Source organism: Halichoerus grypus, chromosome X (genome assembly GCF_964656455.1).
Source record: "Halichoerus grypus chromosome X, mHalGry1.hap1.1, whole genome shotgun sequence".
NCBI classification, from domain to species: domain Eukaryota; kingdom Metazoa; phylum Chordata; class Mammalia; order Carnivora; family Phocidae; genus Halichoerus; species Halichoerus grypus.
Window position 1 is genome coordinate 51,950,289 of NC_135727.1, and position 24,324 is coordinate 51,974,612.

General features: G+C 37.2%; 1 long non-coding RNA gene across 2 annotated transcripts in view; it reads left to right on the forward strand.

The window, feature by feature from the left end:
- Nucleotides 1-24,324, forward strand: part of LOC118536170 (uncharacterized) — a 69,302-nt gene that overhangs the window by 38,710 nt on the left and 6,268 nt on the right. Inside the window, exon 4 of one of the 2 annotated variants that reach the window (XR_013444650.1) lies at nucleotides 16,886-17,138. The exons of the other annotated variant lie outside the window; for it this stretch is intronic. This is a non-coding gene — a long non-coding RNA (uncharacterized LOC118536170). Of the gene's footprint in view, nucleotides 1-16,885; nucleotides 17,139-24,324 lie in introns of those variants that run through there. 2 annotated transcript variants of the gene reach the window in all.

Consider the following 24,324-nt stretch of genomic DNA (forward strand, 5'->3'; position numbering starts at 1 on the left):
TTAGGAAACAAAAGAGATGAACATATGGGAAGGGGGAAAAAAAGGAAAGAGGGAAGCAAACCATAAGAGACTCTTAATGATAGAGAACAAATTGAGAGTTGATGGAGGGAGATGGGCGAGGGATGGGCTAAATGAGTGATGGGTATTAAGGAGGGCACTTGTTATGATGAGCACTGGGTGTTATATGTAAGTGACGAATCACTAAATTCTCCTGAAACCAATATTACACTATATGTTTACTAGAATTTAAATAAAAATTTGGGGGGAAAAACCTAATAAATGCCATGTATGAAAAAAGTGGCCCATAGTTACAGATTCCCCCTTATCTCCTGTGTTCCCACCAACCTTGTTTCCTTTGCAAACAACAGAGCAAAGGCATAGAGTTTCCAGGCATTGAGCAAGGCATAGAAAAGCTGGACATTGGAGCTAAAAGTTACCCTTGATCACTGTACCACAGACTGGTCAACTAGGGAGATACAACCTGAAACAAGAAGAAATTCTAGAGGAGCTCCTGGGTGGCTCAGTCTGTTAAGCTTCTGCCTTCCGCTCAGGTCAGGATCCCAAAGTCCTGGTATCGAGCCCCATGCTTGGGCTCCCTGCTCAGCAGAGAGCCTGCTTCTCCCTCTCCCTCTGACGCTCCCCCTGCTTGTGCTCTCTCTCTCTCTGACAAATAAATAAAATCTTAGAAAAAAAAAGATGGAAAAGAGTTCTAGATGAGGTAATATTGGCAAAATGTTCATCATATGTATAGCTGAATGATGGGTATATGAGATTTATTATAGAAAATGTCAGCATATGAGTTAAATAAGGAGCTAAAACCCAAAATATTCTAAAGCAATTGCCTACTGGGAATAGAACTGTGGGAAAGAGGGGCGGCCATTCTTTACTGATTAAATGTGTACCCAGTTTGTGTATTGCTTTGTTAAAAATAAAAATAATTTTGCAAAAAGCCAACATCAGACGTACATTAAAAACCATTCTTTTTCCCTTATGAGAAGTTACTAAGTTGTATAAATTAGTTCATGATTCACCAGTAAATTTACTATTTTGATAAATCACTTAATTTTTAAAAGCTGAAGTTTTTAAAAATTCCAATTTATTCTTATTTGTACAGTTTTGGTAGAAGAAAAGGATTCTAAGTACTCAAATATTTGAAAGTTGTTAGGCTTTTATTTAAGAATATATAATTTTGGTAGAGCTTTATGAGATGAAAAGTGTTAACAAGCTACTTATACGTATTTGTCAAGTATCTTCTACTTCCAGTTGAGAGGTTTTTTTTTTTTTTTTAATTAAATTCTACATCACTATTATCCTTCCTGGCATAATGGGAAGAAAAATTTTAGAAATGGGAGAATTCAAGAAAGGAAAAAGAATATTTTCATGCTTCCTTTTCTTGTCATTCTATTTTGGGGAATCTTTATCCACCATAAAGGAAAGTTTTTAAGAATATACATCTTAAAGTCTATAATTTTGGAAATTTGGGGTTCTGAATTCATAGTGAGTTTGAAGCAATTGCTCCAGGTGGTACCCTAACCAACTAAAGGAATTAGTTTCTGATAAACCTAGGAAGGTAAGAACACAGGAAATGCCATATTGGATCAAATCAGTGACTCCAAAATACCAAGGGATATTTTGTTTTATTTATTTTTTTTTTTTTTTAAGATTTTATTTATTTGACAGAGAGAGCACAAGCAGAGGGAGAGAGAGGGAGAAGCAGGTTCCCTGCTGAGCAAGGAGCCCGATGTGGGACTCGATCCCAGGACCCTGGGATCATGACCCGGGCCGAAGGCAGCCGCTTAACTGACTGAGCCACCCAGGCGTCCCAAGGGATATTTTGGTTGGAAGTACCTGTGCTTTCCTCCAAAGTAATAATCTCAAAATATTTTTCAAAACACCTGGATATCCTAAAACATCCTTTTTTTTTTAATCTCATTAGGGATCTATAGTCAGTGAATTTTTCTAAATCTTTCTTTGATCTGTTTGTAGTAAAGTCTGTGCTGCAGTGTTCAGGGCATAAACTGCAGTCAAACAAACCTGGGTTGGAATCTTAGATCTTGGACAAATAATTTCTCTGAGCCTCATTCTTGTCATCTGTAAAATGTGGATAACTAAAGTAGTTACTTCACAAGTTTACTCTAAGTATTCAATGAGGAGATTCATGTAAATCAATGAGCATAGGGCCTGACAATCAATACAGAGTAAGTCGTTATTTTGTATTTTCAGCCTGTACACTTTCTTGGTGTTTCCTATTAGTATTAGGTACTTTCTATTAATTAAAAGAAAAATTCTTTTTTACAATAATGGCTGAGCTTTAAAAAAGTGAAAAAGTCAATCACCTACATGGCATGATTTTAAGAATATCAGGAAGGGGTGCCTGGGTGGCTCAGTTGGTTAAGCAACTGCCTTCGGCTCAGGTCGTGATCCTGGAGTCCCTGGATCGAGTCCCGCATCGGGCTCCCTGCTCGGCAGGGAGTCTGCTTCTCCCTCCGACCCTCTCCCCTCTCATGTGCTCTCTCTCTCAGTCTCTCTCTCAAATAAATAAATAAAATCTTAAAAAAAAAAAAAAAGAATATCAGGAAGAATCCAACACCCCTATTCCCCCTCCCCCCACACAAATACAGCATATTCTTCTACTCACTTCCATTCCACCAATAAAGCTCCATTTCTTTATTGACTTTGGTCAAAATTCAAGTCAAAATTGGCATGTTGCTAGGGTGGATACTTCTGGACATTTAAACAATAGATTGAAGAGTCTAAGGCTAATTTTGATTCTCTGGGTAGGAGAGGCTAGGAAAGGCACTGAATGGAGGAGAGTGGAACAAGGAGTACTACTAACTACCAGGGAAATGGAACTATTCCTTCTTTCCTGAGCAAGTCCCTTGTTTTTCTTGCTGAAAGTTTTACTCTCTCCTCCTTTATATCATGGCTGGGGAAGCTATTTAGTGGGGTGCTCTGTTTCCCAAACAGGCATGTTGTTAAGAATCACCTGAGTCATTTTTTAAACAAATGGACTCCCTTGCCCTGGGGTTTGGTAAACCTGGAGTAGGGGTTAAAGAATCTGAAGGGTTAATGAGTAACCTGGTAATCTTAAGACCTGACAAATCTGAAAAAAGCTGGACAGTTTAGGAGCCCAGACTTTATAACCAAACAACACCTGGGTTCCAATCATAGCTCCTCTCCTTAAGGATGACTGAACATGAACTTAATTAACCACCTTCAACCTCAGTTTCCATCTCCATGAAATGTTTGGGGATTAAATGAATTAATGTGTACAAGACATTTGTCTCACAAGAGGTACAGAAAAAATAGTTGGCATTATTATGTGTCATTAGTTTCAATTCATTTACATTTATATATGAATCCTTAGAGTCTCCTGGGCAAGGTGCCAAGTGATCCATGATTTTCTTGAACTTTTGTTTGCTTTCTAACATGTCCTTATCTTTGAAGCCCATTAGAGAAATTAGCACTGTTATTGTGATTAGCCTTTGTGGGTCACCTTTTATATCTTTATGTCTTATCACGTAAATTAAGAATTCAGAGTGTCTGTAAATTTCTATTCAGACACTTCACCACAGGCACTGATGTCACCTATCCCTGGAAAATTAATTTTCCCCAGAGCTATAAGGTTTTCAGACTTCAGACTTCCACGTTCCAACTTGAAAAGGCCCAATAACACTGCACTTTGAGTTATAGTGTAAGGGAGGCTTTGAAAGAGCTTCAGAGATTGACTTCCAGATAAGAAGGGAACAGGGTGTCAGAAAAACAAAAACGGACAGAGAAGGACAATGCAGGGAAAACATCAAAGACATACTGACAATAAAAAGGAAAATACCATGAAAAAAGAAACAAAGACAGTTTGACAGTGCCAGGTAAAGGAAGAGAAAGGGTGAGCAGACAGAGAGACAAAGATAGAGAAAACAGACACAGAGAGAGCTAAGATGTAGGGACAGAGATGGGCAGGCACAGTCAGAGACCAAGACAGGTGCTGGAATGACAGCGTCTCTCTTATTAATAAAAGTAGGCTTCATTTAGGGAATTTCTATTGAGAAGTTGAGGAAGAAGAAATTCATTCATCCAACACAATTTAAAAATAATTACTATAGAAAAGGCACTGTTAGGCATGATGTGGAAATACAAGCCTTCCATCCCCTCACTGGGAGAAAAGTATGATAAGGGAGAATGTGATAAACAACGTTAAAATGCAAAGTGTTTTTAATCCAAAGAGGGAAAGAATGCATTCAACTGAAGGGTGGAGGAAGTAGCATTGGACCCTGAGGGGTGAATACGGATTTAACAGATGGAGGGGAAAGAAATTTTCAAACAATGGGAAGGACGTTAGTAAAAACTTTCAGCAAGAAAAACAAGGGACTTGCTCAGGAAAGAAGGAATAGTAAAATATGGATAAAGTTTAAGTTAGAAGTAGGAGAATAGTAGAAGAAAGCTTTAAAAAATAATTTTATGTGCAGGAGGAGGGGTTGAAGGTAAGATTGAGAAGCAAGTGAGGGTTTTTGGACAGGGGAGTAATAAGTCAGTGGGTAGGAAGAATTTGGAGCAGGGGTACTGGAAGGCTGGAAGTGAAGATGTGAAGGAGACTATTGCTATTATATGTTCAGGGAGGTGAGTCCTATCAACTGACTCCTGAATATCCCTTCCTCTGTGTTTTTCAGCATCCCAGTCATTGCTGCTTGGATTGGCAATGGTCTGAAGTCTTGATTGCATGTAGAGGGTAAAGTCAAGGGAGAAATTGAAGACAGCCCTTAGGTTTCTAATTGGAAGGATGGTAATGTCATTAACAGAAATTGGTTTGGAGAAGAAAAGTTTAGCTTTTGATATATAGTTTTAGAGATGCTGGTGTAACATTTAGATGATGTCCAGGAGGTGATAGGATTGTGGATCTGGACATTTGGAGAGTTTGGAGCTGTAAAGCCTGGAGATGGATTATGATGTGTTCCAGAAGATCAGTTGAAATAGGCTCTACAGGAAAAAATCTTACATACTTCCTTTTAGCCCTGAGTTCCTTTTTAGACTCTCGAACCATGTATTAAAGTATCATGACTCTCAATAGTAGATTTAAATTAGTTTCACCTTTCTACTTACTTGTCACCTCTACCCCTAAGACACCCTTCTAGACCCAGAGGGAAAAGAGAGAGGGAATTAATAGATAGTCATGAGCTATAGGCAGTGAGATGGAATGGAAGTCTTCTCTTTTTCCAGGAGAGCATGCCTAGATGGATTACTCCAACTGATGAGCACAGAGTAATAGCAATGGCGTAAGAGTACATGTGGCAATGTGAGGTGGTTTTGTGTCTATTCATTGCTGTCCTACTTTGTTCCTGGAGCTAGGAGGAGGGTATTCTGCTGATTTTGACAGAACTGATAGGACTAGTTAAAATGGCTGAGGACAGAACCCTACTGTGTCCACATGGGTACTTGTTTCTTCCTTAAGGACTCCTCAGACCTCAGCCCTTTACAAGATGGTGTGGGTGGGTGATTTACTATGAATATAGAGGGTTGAGGCTAGATTCAGAAACACTGGGCCATGTAAGGACCTGTCATCACCTACCTTTCACTGTAGTATCTTTTATTTCCCTCCTCCTTTCTTCTATTGCAAATGTTTGCTTCCCTCCATCCCCAGAACCTGTAGAGTGTTTACTCCAACCACATTCAGTGTAAAGTATCTCTTAAACACTTAAAAATGTATGTAGCTTTGTCCTTTAAAATATGTAGACGCCAATAATGGGGAGTGGTGTCTGGGTCTTCTGCAAGTAACCTCTTTCATTCTGCCACCTATCGGATACCTTGAAGCAATTGATCTAGTGCAGGGGATTTAATTGTTAAAAAATACCAGAATAACCTAGGGTAGCCTTTTAAATGTACAGATGCCCAGGCCCATCCTATGACAATAATTCCTTTGGTTTTGGAGGTGGAACCTCCAAACATACGTATTCCTCCTTTGGTTTTAGAGGAATATGTATGTTTAACAAGCTTCTTGAGTGATTCTTACATTAAATGTGTTAGCAGCAAATGGAATTATTTTCATCTTGGCCTTTCACTACACTAGGGCCCTACACCTTAGGCTGTATTCCCTAATTCTATTATCATCATCAATCAACTTAATAACCGTGTGAGATTCACAAAGGGGAACATGTTAAAATGCATATTCTCAAGCCCTATCCCTGAAATCTGCATTTTTACAAACACCACAGTTACTTGCAGTACACAACTTGTAAACAACACTTTGATAAACACTGCTCTAAGTCTGGGAAGTTAAAATTGGTCTCAGTTACCAACAGCAATGCAGTTTGGGACATAGTGGAAAGAGGAAGTAGATCTGATCAGCTATTGAGTCCCTGTAGTTCAGTTGACCAAAAAGGTCATCGTTGGAGTCTCAGCTTCAGTAATGTACTGAGCTGTGGTTACAAGCTAGGCAAATGAGGCCAGATGACAGCTGAAGAAACTGCTAATTAATTAAATTTGGTCTAAAGTCAGGCCACCAACTGGCAGGCACAAGTTCTTTTTTTAGTTGGAGAATATGGATGAGGGGAATAGGTAAGATCTGAAATATTAGAACTTTTCTGCTGAGTTCTCAAACCTCTGTTCTTGTTTATTTCTCTCACGTCTTAAGTAGTTTCCTCTGTAATAGTGTCAGAATTGACCCCTGAATTATTATTCATTGTTAAATTATGTTAAGAATGCATTTGAAATGCAAGAACAAGCAGTATAATGTAGACACTATTTGAAAAGGCACTTAGACTTTAAATGAGGGAGAAATATTTTTTCAATGATATTTGAAAAATGCAGGAAATGTTTGTGTATGTCATACTGTGTATTTAGTGAAACCATCTCATTATTTTATATATAGTGAAGTGTCCTTCAACTGTGAAAAGCCAGTGGGGCTGGTTGCTTTTCTATTAATGGGGGAGCCAGAGGGCATAGCTTCTCCTGGAAGTTAAACTGAGTTTGAGATTTCACATATACTGTGGTTTTCTATTGTTGTTTAGGTCTTTGGCTCCTAATTATTACTGAGAGTTCTGTCTCCTCTTTCAGTCAACTAGATGGTAAGCTTCCCAAGGGCAGGCACCTTGTCTCAGACTTCTTAATAGTCCTCTATCTAGTACAGGACTGTACACATAGTAGGCTTTCAATAAAGATTTAACTTACATGAGAGTAATGAGATGGGAATGAAAGGATTGCACATGTCTACTCCACTTGTGCTTAGTTGTAGTTCTAAGACCTACAGTACCATGGGATAAGGGATGGTATGATTTTGGCAAATCTGCCCCAGCAGTTGCTAATTATATTATATTATATTATGCACAGTTAAGCTGTGATATTTAGAATTTATTATAGCTCAGTCATTATTAGCAAAATGGATGAAGAACTAGGAAAATTAGCAGGCCTCATTCATAAGAATTAAAGAGAAGGAATCATCCTTATGCTTTATAATAATGAAACTAGTATCTATAGGCTTTAATGTATGAATCATAGAAATTTGAGTGTCTGCCAACTTCCACAATATTTGTGTAGACATGAATTATCTGCTACCTACCTTTATGAAGGTTATTTCAGATGAATCTGTGTATAAGCATACTAGGAGAGTAGGGAGGAATTATTCCCTATGTAGACAACTGGGCATAGAAGTAGAGCCATTCATACATAAATGAGAGGATTTGACATGACATACAATGATATTTCATAAAAAGCAGATATGTTAGATATTTTGGTCTTCTTACTGGTGCTTCCACTTACTAATAACTGCCACTAAAGTATACAAGGTAACTCTCACTGTTGTGAAAAACAATGAATTTATACTTTCCTGCAGCTATAACCATAAATCTGAAATAGAAAGGTTGATGGTAGCCACCACTTGTATGAAAAAGAAAAATGCAGTTGTTGGCTTCCTAAAACTTGTAAGAGAGGAAGCATTATGCAAATTAGTTAGACAGATATATATTTAATAGATTTGTTTCATTCAACCATCTGATTATTTCTTAGAATTCTTATCAAATATCTGCTTCTCTCTTTGATTTCAGTTATTCTGATAAAGTGCTCCTCAGGAAAACCCAACCTCACTCACAAATGTCAGAGCCAGGCTTTGTTGCACTAAGAGAATGGGCCAGAGAGGGAGAGGATAGTGCTGAGAACCTAGACAGGCTTAAAGGTGTCAGGCAGACAGGAAGGCAGGCAATCTGCAAAGTTTCCAGCAGCAGGCATTAGGAAGAGGCCCAGACACTTAAACAGAGCCCAACTGATATGCTGAGGTCCAGACAGGCCAATAATTGGTAAAAAGGGGTCTTGCAACAGCTGTCAAGGAACAAATCATGAAGATAATGTTCAAAGCAGACATAACCTAATCACAAAGATAGACTCTAGACATGGATTCTAGGTTAGGCATGTTGCTAAGACTGGTTATAATAAGGAAGAATATCAGAATGAGATCTAAAATAAAGATGGCAGTTCTCATCACTAAGATTATGGTTCCAGACTGGGGATGAAGTTGAACCCATGGACAGAAATACAATGACTTCAGCTATTAGGATCAATTAGCTGTTGGAGTTCTAAGCTAGACACTAAGATTAGTGTATTCCTGTGCTAACTTTATTTAGATAGATGCTTGTTGCCATTCCCCAACATAGAGGAAAATTTAATTTGAATGAATATTGCAACTTGCTTATACAATCTTATCTTAAAACGTGTTTTGTTACATATTCATTCAGCAAACATTTATTAAATGATTACTATATATCAGATATTGTAGAATACCAAGATGAATAAAACACAGCCATTGGCCTTAGAAAACTTATAGGTTCATGAAGCAGCAACCATCTAAACTGAGGATTACACTATTATACTATAGTATGCTAAAAGCACAAGAATTAGACATAACTTTCATTCATTCATTCAGTCAACCAAATGAATTGAGTGCCTTCTATTTTCCAGGTGCTAGTCTGGAACACAGAAGGCCTAGACTTGTGGTGTTACAAAAAGCTTCCAAGAGAAGGTAAAACTTGATCTGAATCTTTTAAGAAGTAAGCAGGTAAAACGATATGGTAGATGGTATCCATTCTTCCCTTTTTATATACAAACAGAACCTTGAATTTTTCGAGACAGCACTGTGTGTAGTTAAAAACTATGTACTCCTGGGGCACCTGGGTGGCTCAGTTGTTAAGCGTCTGCCTTTGGCTCAGGTCATGATCCCAAAGCCCCGCATTGGGCTCCCTGCTCAGCGGGAAGCCTGCTTCTCCCTCTCCCACTCTCACTCCCACTGCTTGTGTTCCATCTCTCACTTTGTCTCTCTCTGTCAAATAAATAAATAAAGTCTTAAAAAATAATAAATTTATTTTAAAAAACCAACTATGTACTCCTTTATACACCATTCTAAGTATGAGTAACCATGTAGGTAAGTCTTTTGGATGCGGCTTTGTTGAAAACCATTTTTTTTTCCCAATGAAAATGAACTTAACTAACAGGTTTCTTAATGCTTAGAATGCAGATATGACTCCTAGAGATGGAATCATCATCTTGTAACAGGAGTCCCTGCTGATATTGTGCAACTTCTATATCCTTTGGACTTTTGTTCAAGCCATTGTAGTCACTTTTCTATTATGTTCCATAAACACAATTCAAAATAATAAAAAGATACTGGGGTATGGTAGTAGAGAGTTCAAGAGAAACTTCACAATCATAGGAAACAATGGCATTTAGTACAAAGGTGTGGAGTAAGAAGCCTCCAAGATGAAGAAACTATAAGGAGACCAAACTGGTTGGAGTTATGAAGGGAAAGTGGCCAGAGATGAAGTTGGAGAGGTAAGTGAAGACCAATTCCTTGTAATCCGTATTAAGGAGTGTGAGCTTTGTTGTAAAGGCAGGGAATAGTCTCTTATGGATTTTTAAATGACCTACTATTTGCATTTTAGAGAGAATGTTTTGTTATACTTAGGCATGTTTAGAAGAAGAGAGACTGATAACAGGCAGAATAGGTAGGAGATTTATAATCATCTAGCTGATGAAAAAACAAAACTAAGGTAGTAGAAATGGAAATTGATAGACAAGATTGGAGTTACTAATTATAGGTCTCTAGAAAATATTCAGAATACATCAAGGAGGTAGAATCAACATGGACTGGTGTGTGAATTTGAAGGGAAGAATATCTCAAGGATGATTCTCAGGTTTCTTTCTTGGGTGACCAGATGGTTCACCAAGATAGTCAATACAAAAGGAGATGATGGCTAAGTAATTATCCAAACTCTGATATCTCTCATAACCAAGGCAATTTTATGTATATTTTGCCAACTGTGAAAATATCTCTCAGAAGTAGTGATAATACAGCCTCAACTCTTAAAGATGACCTTTATATAAACTTAATATTTTTAGAAAAGTCCTAAGTAGATTGAGATAGAGATAGTAGTATTTTATCTTCATATAATACCATGTTTATGCTGTCCTTTAATATTTCTTCGAGCACTGTTACAAAGAAACAAAAAATGTAAAAGCAAAAATAACAAGAACAAAACAGCTACACTACAGGAACCATAGTAATGATTTTGGTTTTTCTTTCCTATTTCAGCCCAATTCAAAACTCCATAAGGAGAAAATGATGAATGGAAAAGAATAAGAAGGAGAAAAATGTGCCATAGGAGACATTTAGTAGACACTATTTTAATGTGTCTAGCATAGCTCTGCATAGTTTTACACCTTTATGAGTTTATTGTGATAAAGGTGACAGAGAGATGTAGGCTCCAGGCATTACTAAATAATGATACAATGTTGAATTTTACTTGATACTTCTATTAAAATATTTTCACAAAATCTGTGCTCTTTCAATCTAGCCTAGAGAGTACTAACATAAAAAGTCCTAACACTGGCAAAGGGAATCAAAATTACCCCCTTTCTCTTCCATCTAGATGTCCTCTCTTTAGTTTGGCCAAGTCTGGATGAAAGGCACTTGTTATCAGCTTGTGTACCTAAAAGTGAAAACAGTAATGTCCAAAGTCTACTGCCCCTTTATTGACTGGATTATTTGTTTTTTAGGTGTTGAGTTTGAGAAGTTCTTTATAGATCTTGGATACTAGTCCTTTATCCATAATGTCATTTGCAAATATCTTCTCCCATTCCATGGGTTGCCTATTAGTTTTGTTGACTGTTTCCTTTGCTGTGCAGAAGCTTTTTATCTTGATGTAATCCCAAAAACTCATTTTTCTTTTTGTTTCCCTTGCCTTTAGAGACATGTCTTGAAAGAGGTCACTGTGGCCAATGTCAAAGAGGTTACTTCCTATATTCTCCTCTAGGATTTTGATGGATTCCTGTCTCACACTTAGGTCTTTCATCCATTTTGAGTTTATTTTTGCATATGGTGTAAGAGAATGATCCAGTTTCATTCTTCTGCATGTGGCTGTCCAATTTTCCCAGCACCATTTATTGAAGAGACTGTCTTCTTTCCATTGGAAATTCTTTCCTGATTTGTTGCAGATTAGTTGACCATAGAGTAGAGGGTCCATTTCTGGGCTCTCTATTCTGTTCCATTGATCTGTGTGTCTGTTTTTGTGCCAATACCATGCTGTCTTGATGATCACAGCTTTGTAATAGAGCTTGAAGTCAGGCATTGTGATGCCCCCAGCTTTGGTTTTCTTTTTCAACAATCCCCTCATGATTCAGGGTCTTTTCTGGTTCCATACAAATTTTAGGATTGTTTGTTCCAGCTCTGTGAAAAATGTTGATGGGATTTTGATAGGGATAGCATTGAAAGTGTAGATTGCTTTGGGCAACAAAGACATTTTCACAATGTTTATTCTTCCAATCCATGAGCAGGGAATGTTTTTCCATCTCTTTGTGTCTTCCTCAATTTCTTTCATAAGTGTTCTGTAGTTTCTAGAGTATAGATCCTTCACCTCTTTGGTTACGTTTATTCCTAGGTATCTTATGGTTTTTGGTGCTATTGTGAATGGAATCAATTCTTTAATTTCTCTTTCTTCAGTCTCATTGTTCATGTATAGAAATGCAACTGATTTCTGTGCATTGATTTTATATCCTGCCACATTGCCGAATTGCTGTGTGAGTTCTAGTAATTTGGGGGTGGAGTCTTTTGGGTTTTCCACATAAAGTATCATGTCATCTGCGAAGAGAGAGAGTTTGACTTCTTCTTTGCCAATTTGAATGCCTTTTATTTATTTTTGTTGTCTGATTGCTGAGGCTAGGACTTCTAGTACTGTGTTGAACAATAGTGGTGAGAGTGGGCATCCCTGTCATGTTCCTGACCTTAGGGGAAAAGCTCTCAGTTTTTCCCCATTGAGAACGATATTTGCTATGGGCTTTTCATAGATGGTTTTTATGATATTGAGGTATGTTCCCTCTATCCCTATATTTTGAAGAGTTTTTTTAAAAAGTTTTTATTTATTTATTAGAGAGAGAGCAAGAGAAAGAACACAAGCAGGGGGAGTGGGAGAGGGAGAAGCAGGCTTCCTGTGGATCCCCGATACAGGGCTTGATCCCAGGACCCTGGGATCATGAACTGAGCGGGAGGCAGATGCCCAACAACTGAGCCACCCAGGCACCCCTCTATTTTGAGGAGTTTTAATCAGGAAAGGATGCTGTATTTTGTCAAATGTTTTTTCTGCATCAATTGAGAGGATCATGAACAGACACTTCTCTAAAGAAGACATACAAATGGCTAACAGACACATGAAGAATGTTGAACATCACTAGCCATCAGGGAACTACAAATCAAAACCACAATGAGATACCACCTTCCACCAGTTAGGCAAAAATTAACAAAATAAGAAACAACAAATGTTGGCAAGGATGTGGAGAAAGGGGAATCCTCTTACGCTGTTGGTGGGAATGCAAGCTGTTACAGCCACTGGAAAACAGTATGGAGGTTCCTCAAGATGTTAAAAATAGAGCTACCCTATGACCCAGCAGTTGCACGACTAGGTATTTACCCCAAAGATACAGACATAGTGAAAAGAAGGGCATGTGCACCCCGATGTTCATAGCAGCAATGTCCACGGTAGCCAAACTGTGGAAGGAGCTAAGGTGTCCTTCAATAGATGAATGGATAAAGAAGATGTGGTTCATATATACAATGGAATATTACTCAGCCATCAGAAAGAATGACTATGCACCATTTGCATCAACATGGATGGAACTGAAGGGAATTATGCTAAATAAAATAAGTCAAGCAGAGAAAGACAATTATATGTTTTCACTCATATGTGGAACATAAGGAATAGAGCAGAGGACAACAAGGGAAGGGAGGGAAAATTGAATGGGAAGAAATCAGAGAGGGAGACAAACCATGAGAGACTCTGGACTCTGGGAGGGAACCAAATTGAGGTTACAGAAGGGAGGGGGTGGGGAGATGGGGTAACCAGGTGATAGGTATTAAGGAGGGCATGTGTGGTGATAAGCACTGTGTGTAACGCTACATCAAAAACTAATGATGTGCTATATGCTGGCTAATTGAACATAATAAAAAAAAATGCCAAAAAAAAAAAAACAAAGTCTAGTAACAATGATTGGAAAGAGTTGGTTGCACTCCAATTTCTGCACTTGATTGCATAAACCAGGAACCTATATTTGGGCAAAGTAACTAGAGAGTAGTAATCATTCATCCCATCTTATTTTTCAATTTAAGTTTTTATTTAAATTACAGTTAGCTAACATACAATGTAATATTAGTTTCAGATGTACAATATAGTGATTCAACACTTCCACACAACACCTGGTGCTCATCACAAGTGCACTCCTTAATCCCTATTACCTGTTTAACCCATTCTTCTACCCATCTCCCCTCTGGTAACAATCAGTTTGTTCTCTATAGTTAAAAGTCTGTTTCTAGGTTTACCTCTCTCTTTTCTTCCACTTTGCCCATTTGTTTTGTTTCTTAAATTTGACATATGAGTGAAATCACATAGTGTTTGTCTTTCTTTGACTGATTTCACTTAGCATAATACTCTCTAGGTCCATCCACATCATTGCAAATGGCAAGATTTCATTATTTTTATGGCTGAGTAATATTCCGTTGTGTATATATTTTTATCCATTCACCAGCTGATACACACTTGGGCTCTTTCCGTAATTTGGCTATTGTAGATTATGCTGCACTACTAGGTATTTACCCAAAGAATATGAAAATACTAATTCAAAGGGATACATGCACCCCAATGTTTATAGGATCATTTATCCCATCTTGATAGGATTTGGCTTATTGCTACTGTCTTCTGACTTAAATGAATATAAAGGGGGCAGTTAAAAGACTTAAAAAAGCTATCGTTGCTACAGATGAGCTGCTGCTATTCTCAAACAAGGAAGACTGCTTCTAATACTTGAGGGGATATTGGTGTGAGGGGGGAAAAAAGATATTTGTGGAATAACTAGGTTCTTATGAGCTAGACATATGGATTAGAAAGTTGTTAACTGAGGTTGCTTGAGCTTTATTGGCATTTTTTAAAAAGATTTTATTTATTTATTTGCCAGAGAGAGAGGGAGAGTATAAGCAGGGGGAGTGGCAGGCAGAGGGAGAAGCAGGCTCCCTGCTAAGCAAGGAGCCCGATGCAGGACTCAATCCCAAGACCCTGAGATCATGACCTGAGCCGAAGGCAGACTCTTAACCATCTGAGCCACCCAGGTGCCCCTTTATTGGCATTTCAAAGGAAAAACTGAAAAAAGATTACAAAATTTATTTTTGGAGACCATGCTCCTAAGTAAGTTTGTAAAAACACTCCTTGGAGTCAAGTCAGACACTAGGTTAGTATTTGCTAAATTATCATTTCAAGGCCTAGAGACCTAGGCATTAAATGTATTTTTAGTTATTTGTTTAATTCACATCTTTCTGACACAGTGCTCAATAGTGGGGGAAAGTATAAGCCTCACACTGTGGGACTGGATAATAAAACACTCCAAGGGAAATTTTTTCCTGATCCTATTATATTATAATTATATATTCACTTTATACCCAGAAGGACAAGGACTCATTTAACTCTTAGCTTTTCTCTTTCTCTACCACAACTTCATCACAGATGGTTTTTCATGTGTGATTTTTTTTATTTACCTCAATTTTATTTCTAGTTTTCATTTCCTAAGTTACTTTTCAAAATCCCAAACTATTTTAATCCTAAAGCAGATTAGTTATATATCAGTACAGAATCAAACACTCACCAATCAGAAAGCTAGGAATGAAATAGTTTTATGTCCACAAAGACATTACAGTGATTTGAGGCCAGACCAGGTAGTAGGTATACTAGGTATACCTAGTAGGTAGTAGCCATAATGGCAGAAGATCCACACTGTTGCCACTTTGCATGGAAGCAGGAAGCTACAGGAAAAAGCAATAATGCCTTAAAAGGAGTATAACAGAAAGGAAAAGAGAACAAGAACTAAAGCTGAACTCAGAAATAGCTTCTAATTTACTTTTTATTTTATTTAAAGGCTTTAGATTGCGAACTGACATTTTTACTAGGAGAAACAGTAAATAAAATGTATGAATAATTTTTATTTATATGTATACTTTATACCCCAAATATGGAAATCAGCCCATTTGAGAATGAGCATGCCAAACTGCAACATCAATGAATTAAAAATCAACTGGACTGTCAATCCACTTTGAAAGGATCTATTTGTTTCAGAGTCATGTTATTTGCACTTGTAAGAAGGAAAATAAACACAGTAGTTTAAGAGAAAGTTGTAAGATGTCAAAGCTTTAAGAATTTGACTTTGACAAGTTTGAGAAGTAAAAAGAATATTCAACCTTTCTTTTTTTTTTTTTTTAGCACAGTACAGGAGTGTTATTCTATTTTTAAAAGATCCAAATCAATGGCTATTTTATTCAACAAACAATTATTGAACACCTTATATGTGTCATTTCTTATGCGCTACATATGAGATGTGTTAAAAATGAGAAGCAGGTAGGATACATTTCAATCCAGGAGAGGAATAAGGAGATACTAGGGCAGAATAGTAGATGATATTTTAGTACAAATGTAGGCTTTAGGCATCTCTTATATCCTACCATGTAGGTGACTACCTACAAAAATACCAGTTTTACCCCACATGGTGGAAAATAGAGGCCCAGAAATGTATTTCCAAATTTTGCCTTCCATCATTAGATAATGAAGACAATAAAAACATCATTTTAATTGAGAAGTTGATGAGTCTGAATAAAAACTTACATGCTTAAAAATTCCTGCAATCCTTGGCCTTTCAGTATTCTTATGATAAAGCCAACAATGGCCACTTCCTTAGTATATCCCTCAGGAACTGTTAGCTTGTACTTTAATTATTTTCCAGTAGACTTCATTTTTTAGAACATTTTCAGGCTCACAATAAAATCGAGCAGAAAGTACAGAGACTTCCTATATATCCCTTGCTGCTACACATGCATAGCCTCTCCTACTATCAACATCATGCACCAGAGTGGTATATTTGTTACAATTGATGAACCTACATTGACACATCATCATCACCCAAAGTCCATAGTTTATATTAGGGCTCACTTATGGTGTACATTAAACAGGTTTGGACAAATGTATAATGACATGTATTCACCATTATAGTTTCATACAGAATACTTTCTTGCTGCCCTAAGAATCCTTTGTGCTCCTATTCATCTCTCCCTGACCCCTAGCCCCTAACAACCACTGATATTTTTTTTTTTACTTTCTCTGTAGTTTTATCTTTTCCAGAATGTCATATAGGGGAAATCATACAGTATGTAGCCCTTTCAGATTGGCTTCTTTCACTTAGTAATATGTAATTACGTTTACTCTGTGTCTTTTCATGGCTTGATAGCTCATTTCTTTTTAGCACTAAATAATGTTCCATTGTCTGGATTTATCAGTTTATTTTTTTATTATTTTTTTAAGATTTTATTTATTTATTTGACAGAGAGAGACAACAGGAGAGAAGGAACACAAGCAGGGGGAGAGGGAGAGGGAGAAGCAGGCTTCCCACTGAGCAGGGAGCCCGATGTGTGGCTTGATCCCAGGACCCTGAGATCATGACCTGAGCTGAAGGCAAACACTTAACGACTGAGCCACCCAGGCGCCCCTGGATTTATCAGTTTATTTATCCATTCACCGACTGAAGGACATTTTGGTTGCTTGCAAATTTTGACAATGATGAATAAAGCTGCTATAAACATCCTTGTGCAGGTTTTCCTGTGGTCATAAGTTTAAATTCAGTACCAAGGAGCATGATTGTTAGATTGTATGGTAAGAGTGTGTTTCATTTTGTAAAATACTACCAAACTGTCTTCCAAAGTGAATGTAACATTTTGTATTCCTATCAGAAATGAATGAGAGTTTCTGTTGCTCCACATCCTCACCATCATTTGGTGTTGTCAGTGTTCTAGATTTTGGCTTTTCTAATAGATATGTAGTGGTCCTATTGTTGTTCTAGTTTGCAGTTCCCTAATTACACATGATGTTGAGTATATTTTCATATGCTTATTTGCTATCTATATATCTGTTTTGGTGAGATGTATGTTCAGATCTGTTGCCCATTTTATTGTGTTATTTTCTTATTGTTGAGTTTTAAGAGTTCTTTGTATATTTTGGATGGCAGCCCTTTATCAAATATGTATTTTGCAAATATTTCTTTCCAGTCTCTGGATTGTCTTATTCTCTCACCAGTGTCTTTTGCAGAACTGAAGTTGTTCATTTTAATATCAATTATTTCTTTCATGGTGTTGTATCTAAAAAGTCATTGCCAAACCCAAAGTCATCTAGGTTTTCTAAGTTATCTGTTAGAAGCTTTATAGTTTTGAGTTTTACAATATGTATATGATTCATTTTGAAGTAATTTTTGTACAGAATGTAAGGTCTGTCTAGATTCATTTTTTTTACATGCAGATGTCCATTTGTTTCAACACCATTCATTGAAAGACTGTCTTTTCGTCATTGTATTGCTTTTCATCCTTTGTCAAAGATCAGTTAACTATATTTGCATGGATCTATTTCTGAGCTCTCTATTCTGTTTCACTGATCTATTTGTCTATTCTTAAGACCATGCTGTCTTGATTAATATAGCTTTAAGGTAAATCTTGAAGTCACGTAGCGGCAGTCCTCTGGCTTCTTCTTCATGAATATTATGTTGGCTATTCTGGGTCTTATGCATATAAACTTTAGAATAAAACTTTATATAAACTTTAGAATCAGTTTATTGATATCCACAAAATAACTTCCTGAGATTTTCCTTACTTTTAAAACTTCCCATTTTGAGACTTCAGTCTGAGAAATAGAATGGGCAGTAGGAATATCTCTAAGTAATCCTACTCAACGTGCCTAATTTTGCTTAATCTGGATAATCAAATATTCCCACAATTATTTTTTACCTATATAAAACAAGAAACATGCTTTAATAGCAATGATAATACCCACCAGAATTACTACAGTTAAAAAAAAGCTTTCAAAATTAAGTGTTGGCTAGGATGTGGAGCAACTGGAATTCTCATACACTGCTGGTGGAAGTGTAAGTTGGTATAACTACTTTGGAAAGCTGCTTCTCTGTCTTGAGTAAAGCTGAATATATGCTTACCTTATGACCCCAAAATTTCACACCCAATATATATGCATACATACAGTCACCAGAAGAATGTACAAGAAATTTCACAGCAGCATTATATCACAGCTAGAATATAAATGTTAATCAACAAGAGAATAGGTACATAAACTAAGGTATATTCAGACAATTCAATGCTTCAAGTTATGAAAATGAACAACTACCACAGGCAATAGCATGAGTGAATCTCACAAACATAATGTTGGGTGAAAGCTGTCAGATACAAGACTACATACTCTTTCATTAAAAATATATAAGGTGAAAATAGTCAAGACTATTATTAAGAGGAATAAAATAATGAAAAGCAAAAAAATATAAGGTTCAAAAGCACAAACCTAATCTATATTAATAAATAGTGATTAGCCTTAGAGAGAAGAGAATAATGAGTGGGAAGGGAAATGAAGGAGAAATTTTGAGTTTGAGTAATTTCTATTTCTTGAGTTGGGTGATGATTACACAGTTCTTTTTGTTCTGTGAAAATTAATTGAGCTGTATGCTAGTGATTTGTGTACTGTTTGGAATATATGCTATATTTCAGTACAAACATCTATTAGAGAAACTTATAAGCAATTCAGTTGGATCTACTGAAATCTTATAAAAGCTGTCAGAATATCTATGATAGGAAATATACAGTTTCTCAAACTCTTACTTATTGGGAATCAGTAAACCACACAATTGGTTAATCTCATAAACTAGGGAGATGAGGTTATAGATGAGGTTAGATTGGAACTTTGGTGTGTCTGATTTCAAAGCCCATGCCCATAGCCACTATCCCATACTACCTTCTATTATGTTTGGATATTCTCTTCCTTACCTACTTTTTTTTGTACTTTCAAGTTTTTATTTAAATTACACTTAGTTAACATATATTATAATATTAATTTCAGGACTAGAATTTAGTGATTCATAACTTACATATAACACCCACTGCTCATCACAACAAGTACCCTCCTTAATACTCATCACCCATTTAACCCATCCCCCTGCCCACATCCCTTCCAATAACCCTCAGTTTGTTCTCTATAGTTAAGAGTCTGTATTATGGTTTGACTCTCTCTTTTATCCCCCCTAGGTCCATCTGTTTTGTTTCTTAGATTCCACAGATGAGTGAAATCATATGGAATTTGTCTTTCTCTGACTGACTTATTTCAATTACCGCAATACTCTCTAGCTTCATCCACATCTTTGCAAATGGCAAGATTTCATTTTTTTTTTTTTTTTATGGCTGAGGAATATTCCATTGTATATATATACCACTACTCTTTATCCGTTCATCAGTCGATGGACATTTGGGATCTTTACGTAATTTGGCTATTGTTGATAATGCTGCCATAAACATCAGGGTGCATGTATCCCTTCAAATCAGTATTTTTGTATACTTTAAGTAAAAACCTAGTAGTGCAATTGGTGGGCCACATGGCAGTCTATTTTTAAGTTTTTGGGTAACGTCCATACTGTTTTCCAGAGTGGCTGCACCAGTTTGCATTCCCACCAACAGTGTAAGAGGGTCCCCCTTTCTTCATATCCTCACCAACACACGTTGTTTCTTGTGTTGTTGATTTTAGCCATTCTGACAGGTGGGAGGTGATATCTCACTGCAGTTTTGATTTGCATTTCCATGAGGATAAGTGATGTTGAGCATTTCTTCATGTGCCTGTTAGCTATCTGTATGTCCTCTTTGGAAAAATGTCTATTCATGTCTTCTGCCCATTTTTTAACTGGGTTATTTGTTTTTTGGGTGTTAAATTTTATAAGTTCTTTATAGATTTTTGGATACTAATCCTTTATCAGGTGTGTCGTTTGCATATATCTCCTCCCATTCTGAAGGTTGCCTTTGTAAAAAAATTTTTTTTAAATCAACCTTAATTTTTATTTTATTATTTTTCTTTTTTTTATTATGTTATGGTAGTCACCATACAGTACATCATTAGTTCTTGATGTAGTGTTCCATGATTCATTGTTTGTGTCTAACACCCAGTGCTCCATGCAATAGGTGCCCTCCTTATGAAGGTTGTCTTTTAGTTTTGTTGTTTCCTTCACTGTGCAGAAGCTTTTTATCTTGATGAAGTCCCAATAGTTCATGTTTGCTTTTGTTTCTCTTGCCTCTGAAGACATATCTAGTAAGAACTTGCTATGCCCAATGTCAGAGAGGTTACTGCCTGTTTTCTCCTCCAGGATTTTGATGGTTTCCTGTCTCACATTTAAGTCTTTCAGCCATTTTGAATTTATTTTTGTCTATAGTACAAGAAAATGGTCCAGTTTCATTGTTTTACATGTAGCTGTCCAGTTTTCCCAATACCATTTGTTGAAGAGACTTTTTTCCATTACATATTCTTTCCTGCTTTGTCAAAGATTAGTTGACCATAGAGTTGTGGGTCCATTTCTGGGTTTTCTCTTCTGTTCCATTGATCTATGTGTCTGTTTTTGTGCCAGTACGATACTGTCTTGTTCACTACAGCTTTGTAATATAACTTGAAGTCTGGAATTGTGATGCCTCCAGCTTTGCTTTTCTTTTTCAAGATTGCTTTGGCTATTTGGGGTTTTTTGTGTTTCCATACAAATTTTAGGATTTTTTTGTCCTAACTCTGTAAAACATGCTGGTGGTATTTTGATAGGGATTACATTAAATGTGTAGATTGTTTTGGGTAGTATAAATATTTTGACAATATTTGTTATTCCAATCCAGGACCATGGAATATTTATACATTTCTTTGTGTCTTCCTCCATTTCTTTCATAAGTGTTCTATAGTTTTCAGAGTATAGATCTTTTACCTCTTTGGTTAGGTTTATTCCTAGGTATCTTACAGTTTTTGTTGCAATTATAAAGGATCAATTCCTTGATTTCTCTTTCTGCTGCTTCATTATTGGTGTATAGAAATGTAACAGATTTTTGTATGTTGATTTTGTATCCTATGGCTTTCCTGAATTCATGTATCAGTTCTAGCAATTATTTGGTGGATTCTTTTGGATTTTCTGCATAGAGTATGTTCTCTGCAAATAGTGTAAGTTTGACTTCTTCCTTGCTGATTTGGATGCCTTTTATTCCTTTTTGTTGTCTGATTGCTGAGGCTAGGACTTCTAGTACTGTGTTAAATAAGAGTGGTGAGAGTGGACATCCCTGTCTTGTTCCTGACCATAGAGGAAAAGCTCTCAGTTTTTCCCCATTGAGGATGATATTAGCTGTGGGTCTTTCATATATGGCCTTTATGATGTTAAGGTATGTTCCCTCTATCCCTACTTCGTTGAGGGTTTTTATCAAGAATGGATGCTGTACTTTATCAAATGCTTTTTCTGCATCTATTGAGAGGATCAAATAGTTCTTATCCTTTCTTTTACTTATGTGGTGTTTTATGTTGTTGATATGTAAATATTGAACCACTCTTGCAACCCAGGAATAAATTCCACTTGATCATGGTGACTGATTCTCTTAATGTACTGTTGGATTCAATTTGTTGGTATTTTGTTGAGAATTTTTACATCCATATTCATCAGGGATATTGGCCTATAATTCTCTTTTTTAGTGGGGTCTTTGGTTTTGGAATAGAGGTAATGCTGGCCTCCTAGAGTGAGTTTGGAAGTTCTCCATTCATTACTATTTTTTGGAATAGTTTGAGAATAGGTATTAACTCTACTTTAAAGGTTTGGTAGAATTCATTGTGATCTAATATTTTTCTTTCCCTCTTCTTTTCAGGTTCATTATTTTCCATAATTTTATCTTCTATATCACTTATTCATTTCTCTGCTTCTTCCATCTTTGTGGTCATTAAATTCAGTCAGTTTAGAATCTTGGTTATTGCATTTTTCTTCTCATCCTGACTGGTTTTTAGGTCTTTTATCTCTGTGGTAAGGGACTCCGTGGTGTCTTCTATGCTTTTCTCAAGCCCAGCTACTATCCTTATGGTGTTGCTTTTAATTCTGGATCAGGCATATTACTTATATCTGTTTCAGTTAAATCCCTGGCCCTGACCTTTTCTTGTTCTTTCTTTTGGGATGAATCCCTCCATCTTGGCATTTTGTCACACTCTCTGTCTTCTCTGTGTTAGGAAAGCCTGTTATGTTTCTTGCTCAATGGCTTTATGAAGAAGAAGTCATATACTGTACAGGGCCTGGCACTTCAGAAATTACCTTTGGTGTGTGCTGTGTGTACTCTGCTGCTGTGTTTTGGCTGCTCTTTCCCTCAGGTCAGTGTTCTGCAGAGTTTCTCCTGCAGTGGGGAATATTTGTACCTTTGCCAGAGTGTGGTGAGTTTTAACTAGGTGTGCTCTGGTCAGCTTGTTAATAGAGACCTTATGCTATTTCCACTAGAACTGAAGCTTTGCAGAACTCTATTGTCAGTAGACATGGTGCATGTGGTGGGGGGGGGGGGATTGCTGGCCTTCTGTGGGAGGGACCCACTGCTGTGGTTCTCAGGCACACTTGCTGGAGAAAAATAGCACCAGCAGAGCACAGGGAGGCGGGGCTTGGTGTAAGCAATTTAGGCTGCCAGTGTAGGCACTGTGCTGATTACTGAAGTTAGTTTATGCTAAGGGGTGGGGGAGGAAAATGGTGCCCCCTGGCTCTTTTTTCCCCTGGAGAGGAATGCCACCTCTCCCAGATGTGCTCCAACAATGGGGAACCTTCTCTCCCAGTGCATCCCAGGGGATCCTCAGATCATGCTATCTGCTCCCGAGCTATCTGCCCTCCTTCTCCACAAGAACACTGCAGTGCCCTCTGGCTCCACACCAGCCAAGACACAGACCTCTATAACTCTGGGCTTCGAGCCCCACTGGTTGTAAAAACTCAAGAAAATCAGCCCCTTTCATTTTCCTAGTCAATGGCTTTGGGGAAGTATTCTCCTTGTGCATTCCCCTATATGTTCCTTTCTCTTGCCTTTGTCTGCAACCAGGGCTCACTCCCCTCCTCCAAACCATGTCTCTGCACCTCCTACCTTTCATGATATGGCCTCTTCTCTCCCTCTAGTTGTGCAGTTTGTTCTGTCAGTCCTCAGATCAATTTATTGGGTATTCAAAACAATTTGATATTTATCTAGCTGTGTTGGAGGGACAAGGCAAGCATAGAGTCCTCCTACTACTCTGCCATCTTAGCTCCCTCTCTTTCTTACCTACTTTTAAGCTAACCATCTGTGGTTCTGTGTATTTTCTTTTCCTATCTTATTTTATGACACAAAGGAACAGTAAAATACTAAGTACATCTTTAGTTGTGTTTCATAATATAAAAAAAAACTGAAAGATATTTGTTTGCTCTAAAAAAGGCCAAGTAATTTTTTTTTTTTTGGCCAAGTAAGTATTGTATGTACATGGGTATGTTTGTATGTATTATTTTGTGTGTGTGTTGTGATCACAAAATTTAGGTATATGCATGTGGTGTATCATTATATCTTTTGAATAATTCTTCACTTGTTTCAAAACACTTTTTTTTTTAAGATTTTATTTATTTGAGAGAGAGAGAATGAGTGAGAGAGAGCGCGCGCATGAGAGAGGGGAGGGTCAGAGGGAGAAGCAGACTCCCTGCTCAGCAGGGAGCCTGATGCGGGACTCCATCCCGGGACTCCAGGATCATGACCCGAGCCGAAGGCAGTTGCTTAACCAACTGAGCCACCCAGGCGTCCCTCAAAACACTTTTAATATTTTACTCAGCATTTGACCATAGATGAGTACTGAGCCACAATCTCACTAACTGTCTGTGTTGGACATTTAAGGTTTTTTTCCTCCTCAAGAAGTACTAATTCAGAATCTTTCATACTATGCAAGCAGTTTAATTTTTTCCAAT